The sequence below is a fragment of the Oncorhynchus mykiss genome, chromosome 1 (genome assembly GCF_013265735.2).
Source record: "Oncorhynchus mykiss isolate Arlee chromosome 1, USDA_OmykA_1.1, whole genome shotgun sequence".
NCBI classification, from domain to species: domain Eukaryota; kingdom Metazoa; phylum Chordata; class Actinopteri; order Salmoniformes; family Salmonidae; genus Oncorhynchus; species Oncorhynchus mykiss.
Window position 1 is genome coordinate 39,115,565 of NC_048565.1, and position 7,368 is coordinate 39,122,932.

A 7,368-nucleotide genomic window follows, 5' to 3' on the forward strand; every position below is an offset into this window, starting at 1 on the left:
CATTCTTATTTTCCATTAAATAACCTTTCCTGTTTTATATTTGACAAGGTTGAAGTACAGTGCCTTGCCCCTTTGAACTTTGCAACCTTTTGCCACATTTCAGGCTTCAAACATAAAGATATAAAACTGTATTTTTTTGTGAAGAATCAACAACAAGTGGGACACAATCATGAACTGGAACGACATTTATTGGATATTTCAAACTTTTTTAACAAATCAAAAACGGAAAATATTGGCGTGCAAAATTATTCAGCCCCCTTAAGTTAATACTTTGTAGCGCCACCTTTTGCTGCGATTACAGCTGTAAGTCGCTTGGGGTATGTCTCTATCAGTTTTGCACATCGAGAGACTGAAATGTTTTCCCATTCCTCCTTGCAAAACAGCTCGAGCTCAGTGAGGTTGGATGGAGAGCATTTGTGAACAGCAGTTTTCAGTTCTTTCCACAGATTCTCGATTGGATTCAGGTCTGGACTTTGACTTGGCCATTCTAACACCTGGATATGTTGATATTTGAACCATTCCATTGTAGATTTTGCTTTATGTTTTGGATCATTGTCTTGTTGGAAGACAAATCTCCGTCCCAGTCTCAGGTCTTTTGCAGACTCCATCAGGTTTTCTTCCAGAATGGTCCTGTATTTGGCTCCATCCATCTTCCCATCAATTTTAACCATCTTCCCTGTCCCTGCTGAAGAAAAGCAGGCCCAAACCATGATGCTGCCACCACCATGTTTGACAGTGGGGATGGTGTGTTCAGGGTGATGGGCTGTGTTGCTTTTACGCCAAACATAACGTTTTGCATTGTTGCCAAAAAGTTCAATTTTGGTTTCATCTGACCAGAGCACCTTCTTCCACATGTTTGGTGTGTCTCCCAGGTGGCTTGTGGCAAACCTTAAAATACACTTTTTATGGATATCTTTAAGAAATGGCTTTCTTCTTGCCACTCTTCCATAAAGGCCAGATTTGTGCAATATACAACTGATTGTTGTCCTATGGACAGAGTCTCCCACCTCAGCTGTAGATCTCTGCAGTTCATCCAGAGTGATCATGGGCCTCTTGGCTGCATCTCTGATCAGTCTTCTCCTTGTATGAGCTGAAAGTTTAGAGGGACGGCCAGGTCTTGGTAGATTTGCAGTGGTCTGATACTCCTTCCATTTCAATATTATCGCTTGCACAGTGCTCCTTGGGATGTTTAAAGCTTGGGAAATCTTTTTGTATCCAAATCCGGCTTTAAACTTCTTCACAACAGTATCTCGGACCTGCCTGGTGTGTTCCTTGTTCTTCATGATGCTCTCTGCGCTTTTAACGGACCTCTGAGACTATCACAGTGCAGGTGCATTTATACGGAGACTTGATTACACACAGGTGGATTGTATTTATCATCATTAGTCATTTAGGTCAACATTGGATCATTCAGAGATCCTCACTGAACTTCTGGAGAGAGTTTGCTGCACTGAAAGTAAAGGGGCTGAATAATTTTGCACGCCCAATTTTTCAGTTTTTGATTTGTTAAAAAAGTTTGAAATATCCAATAAATGTTGTTCCACTTCATGATTGTGTCCCACTTGTTGTTGATTCTTCACAAAAAAAATACAGTTTTATATCTTTATGTTTGAAGCCTGAAATGTGGCAAAATGTCACAAAGTTCAAGGGGGCCGAATACTTTCGCAAGGCACTGTACCTGAGACAGGGGGAAGGAATGGAGAGAATAGAAAGGAAAAGTGAAAAAATGTATTGAGTAAAGGGTCTGAATACTTACGTAATTGTTATATTTCAGTTTTTTATTTTAATACATTAGCAAACTGTAACGGCTGTTGGTGGAAGAAGGTGAGGACCAAGGTGCAGCGTGGTACGTGTTCATGTTTGTTTATTGACTCTGAACACTAAATACAAAAGTAACAAGGGGAATAACCGAAACAGTCCTGACAGGTGAAAAACACTAAACAAAAAATAACTACCCACAAAACCGATGTGGGAAAAAGCTACCTAAGTATGGTTCTCAATCAGAGACAACGATAGACAGCTGCCTCTGATTGAGAACCACACCCGGCCAAACAACAAAGAAATACAAAACATAGAAAATGAACATAGAATGCCCACCCTAGTCACACCCTGGCCTAACCAAAATAGAGAATAAAAGCCTCTCTATGGCCAGGGCGTGACACAAACATTTCTAAAAACAGTTTGTTCTTTGTCATTATTAGGTATCTGTGTAGATTAATGAGGGAAAAAAGCAATTTAATGAATTTTAGAATAAGGCTGTAATGTATCAAAATGTTGAAAAAGTGAAGGGGTCTGAATATTTTCCGAATGCACTGTAGATATTTACCCAAAAATATACGGGGGATTGGAAATGATGCAGACAATTACGAGTATTGAAGCTACAATCTATCTGCAATATTAAGGCTGATCTACCCCCTAAGAAAGAAAATAAAAAAGGTTAATTATGTGGTGTGTTTATACAATAACAAAGTCCAGTTCGTACAGCCTTGAAACATCACCATTGAATTGTACAATAATACAGCTATTACTACGGTAGGCTTGCTGTTGCTAGCTAATTTGTCCTGGGCTATAAACATTGGGTTGTTATTTTACCTGAAATGCACAAGGTCCTCTACTCCGACAATTAATCCATAGATAAAAGGGTCAACCGAGTTTGTTTCTAGTAATCTCTCCTCCTTTAGGCTTCTTCTTATTCTTTCGACATTTATATGGCAGTTGGCAACCAACTTTAAGGCGCATTACCACTCCCAACTGGATTGGAGTGAGGACCTCAGTTCATCTTTCAATCCGACATGTGGATGGATATATGCTCCTATAAACCAATGAGGAGATGGGAGAGGCAGGACTTGCAGCATGTCAAGTGTCACAAACTGTCACAAATAGAACCACGCTACGCAGACACTCGTTGAAGCGCGAGAGCAGTATGGGAGCAATGATTGAATAACATGTAACACAACATGAGCAGTGTGGTCAGCATGTTCCAAAATAAATGTACACATACATGTTATTCAATCTTTTCACCCACACTGCACACGTGTGTCAACGACCCACTGCGTAGCCAGGCACTAAATTAGAACTTGGTTCTATCTGTGACGCTTGATGCGTTGCAAGTCCCACCTCTCCCATATCCTCATTGGTTTTTAGGAGCATATACCCATGTGCCATCTCCTTATGTAAGTGTTGGGGCTAAAAATAAAAGTTGCATCTACCCTAACTTCCGATAACATTTCTGAATGAATATCCATGCAAAATAATACAGGAGATTAGGCCAATCAACCTCATCTGCTATTTTAGCCAACCTGAAGTAGAGAATCGCGCGCTCTTCTCACACCATCTCAACTGAGCCCTCTTGACCCAGTCCGGCAGACTTCCCATTGGTGTCATGCTCATCTCCAAACCCGATATGGTACAGCATCTCTGGGTGCGCAGCATCAGAGTTCAGCAGTCAATTCTCAGACTCTGCATCCTCGCAATTTATCTCCAGCAGCTTCCCCAGCCTGGGCAGATGGCCAAAAAGACCAAAGAAGAACCCGCCACGAACGTCGTCAGGGAAATGACCGGACCAAGGTGCAGCGTGGTGAGCCTACATTTCTTTTTATTATGAATGTCGCCAACAAAAACAAGAAACAAAAAAAAACGAACGTGAAGCTTACTTAGGCTATACAGGCCACTAACAAAGTAAACTACCCACCACTAAGGTGGAAAAACAGGCTACCTAAGTATGATTCCCAATCAGAGACAACAATAGACAGCTGTCCCTGATTGAGAACCATACCCGGCCAAAATAAAGAAACTAGAATGCCCACCCTAGTCACATCCTGGCCTAACCAAAATAGAGATGGCCAGAGCGTGACAGTAACCGCCCCCCCCCCCCCCCCCCCCCCCCCAAAGGTGCGGACTCCGGCCGCAGAACCTGACTCTATAGGGGAGGGTCCGGGTGGGCATCTACTCCGGTGCGGGACGCAGACCCCGCTCCACCTCTGGCTCCCCCCACTTAGGTGGCGCCTCTGGACTGGGGACCCTCGCTGCAGGCCCCGGACTGGGGAACCTCGATGCAAGCCCAGGACTGGGGACCCTCGCTGGAGTCTCCGGACTGGAGGCTGTCGCTGGAGGCTCCGGACCGGGGTATCGTCGCTGGAGGCTCCGGACCGAGGGACTGCCTCTGGAGGCTCCGGACCGCGGATCAGTGCTGGAGGCTTCGTGCCATGAATCCTCACTGCAGGCTCTGGGCCATGGATCATCACTGGAGGCTTAGTGCCATGGATCATCACTGGAGGCTTTGTGCCATGGATCATCACTGGAGGCTTTGTGCCAATGATCATCACTGGAGGCTTCGTGCCCTGGATCATCACTGGAGGCTTCGTGCCATGGATCATCCCTGGAGGCTTCGTGCCATGGATCATCACTGGAGGCTTCGTGCCATGGATCATCCCTGGAGGCTTTGTGCCATGGATCATCACCGGAGGCTTCGTGCCATGGATCCTCACTGGAGTGAGGAGACGTATAGGCAGCCTGGTGCGTGGAGCTGCCACAGGGCTTACCAGGCTGGCGAGACATTCAGGAGGCTTGGTTCTTGGAGCAGGCACAGGATACACTGGGCCGTGGAGGCTCACAGGAGGTCTCGAGCATAGAGCCTGCACAGACGCACCAGAGACACAGTGCGCAGAGTCGGCGCAGGACATCCTGGGCCGTAGAGAAGCACTGGCGGCCAGATGCGCTGAGCCAGCACCATCTGTCCTGGCTGGATGCCCACTCTAGCTGGAATGTAGCGCACCGGGCTGTGAATACGCACTGGAGACACCGTGCGCTCCACCGCATAACACGGTGCCTGACCAGTACCACGCTCCCTACGGTAAGCATGAGGAGTTGGCTCAGGTCTCCAACCTGACTCAGCCAATCTCCACATTTGCTCACCCAATTTTTTTTTTTTTTGGGGGGGGGGGGGGGGGGGCTGCCTCTTTTGCCTGCTCCGCTGTGCCAACTCCTCGTATTGTCGCCACTACTTTCACCGCCTCTATCTCCCCCCTTTGACGCCGATACTCTCCAGCCTTTGCCCAGGGTCCCTTGCCTTCCAAGATCTCCTCCCATGTCCATTCCTCCAGAAAACGCTGCTCCTCCCGGCCACGCCGCTTGGTCCGTTTGTGGTGGATAGTTCTGTCACGAACATCGTCAGGGAAATGACCGGACCAAGGTGCAGCGTGGTGAGTGTACATTTATTTTTATTATGAATGTCACCAACAAAAACGAACGTGAAGCTTACTAGGGCTATACATTCCACTAACAAAGTCAACTATCCACAACTAAGGTGGAAAAACAGGCTAACGATAGACAGCTGTCCCCGATTGAGAACCATACCCGGCCAAAACATAGAAACAGAAAACATAGAAATAAAGAAACTAGAATGCCCACCCTAGTCATACCCTAGCCTAACCAAAATAGAGAATAAAAGCCTCTCTATGGCCAGGGCATGACACCACCTGGCAGACCATGGAGGTATGCGCCTGCCTCACTTGGGGAGCTCTGGATGACCTGGTGGGCTATAACAGTACTGCCCAAAGAGGAGTAGACTATGGCCGGGTTGGTTCGCTAAAACCCGGTTCATTACATCATAAGACTTCCACGACCTCCCGCCGCACATCATCTTGTGATTGACCTTGATGCGGCGGTACTCCAGTTGAATCTTTTTGATATTCTCCCTGCACTGGTCGCCAGTGTGATAGATGCCTTTCTCTCGCAGGACGTCCGCTATTCGGTTGAAAACATGTTGATTTCTGAGGAAACTCCAACTCTAGTTGGACCGACTCATCTGACCACTGCTGGAGGAGTTCTGCCACCTCTGGGTAAGACCAGTTGCTGCCCCGCTTATATTTTCTTCCGCGGAAGTTCATTTTAGATGCCACTTTGACAGATGATAGGTCCTCTGAGTTATCTTTTCTATGGAAATATAAACAAAAACAACCCTGTTTATTATTCTTTTTAATATTTGTATCAAATAACCAATCATTAGACTGAGTTTGGCTAATGTAGCCAAATAGGCCTTAATATAGGCCTATGCTAGCAGGCATAACGAAATTAGCTAATAAATAATCCGTAGGGTAAAATAGTGTAACTACCCTGGGTTTATAAACGCGGAAATCGACCCTGCCACACAAGCATGCTTTTGGCGCGCCGGACCTCGGGATCGAAGGTCGAGGGTTCGAGACCTGCTCCCTGCTGTTTCATTACAATAGTTATAATCATACTATGAAGCACTCAACTAAAGTAATAACAAAATGGGAGACTATAGCATCAACACAAAGGTTTGTTATGCTTACAGTAAGTAGGCTGCCAAGAATCAGTTCACTCTCTTCAGTAGGCGTGGCTACCAGTGCAGTCAGCTGTCACAGTTTACGCGACACTGTAGAACATGTTCTATTTTTGACGCAGTTAGCAACAATAGCATATGTAAAATAAAATGAGGGGAAGAGAATCCTAAAAATTCTACATCCGGGTTGATGGATCATTTTGGACCGTATTAACAGCAGAGCCTCTGTTTGTCATTGGGTTTGTGTGTTAGCAAGCGAGTCAGAATAAACAGGATCGCTCTTTTGCGCCCTCTCCCATACAACATTGCATGGAAGCCATTATTTATGCATGCACGGTATAAATCCGGTAGATGCCGCTCGTAGACAGTTTGGAAATGTGGTGGCACCACGTATGATCTAACCAAAGACATTAAATTATGAAACTAGACTAAGGGTGTGTTCGTAAAATCCCTCTCGAGTGCGCTCCTGTCGTTCGTAAATTCAGAATCGTCTGATTGTCTGTTCATAAATTCAGAGCGATTCGCTCCAGGAGCGTTCAGAGCGCAGACAGGACGCTCTAACGGAGTTGATCCGAGCGTTCTGACCACACAACGGCAGTCAAGCACCCAAGTTAACTGGTTTAAATTGGCTAGTTTGCTAGCTACTTCCTGACAAAAATGAGAGAACACATCATTCTGATCATTTTACTCGCCCTAGCAGAGCTAGGCTGTTTTCATGTTATCTTGGGCGGTAGCGACTAACTGTGCTGCTAGCACCAGTTAAACTCCGTTTTTTCCAACCTTTACTGACACCTGTCATATTCAACGGGTGTTGTGCATTCATACATGCATATTCTGCGCTCTGGCACACTCAGACGAGAGAAAGGAGAAGATATCCGAAATTAATCTACGAACGCACCCTGAAATTGTCATGGCGACATTGCCTGGCATCGGGTCGCGAAGAACTGCGCATGTGCCACTATTTAAGGTTACTTTCACGAGGTTGGAGTAATAACATGTTCAACTACTTAAGTCATTGGGGTGGAATCTAGGTGGTGCTTTTTTCGATTTCGAGAAATGTAACA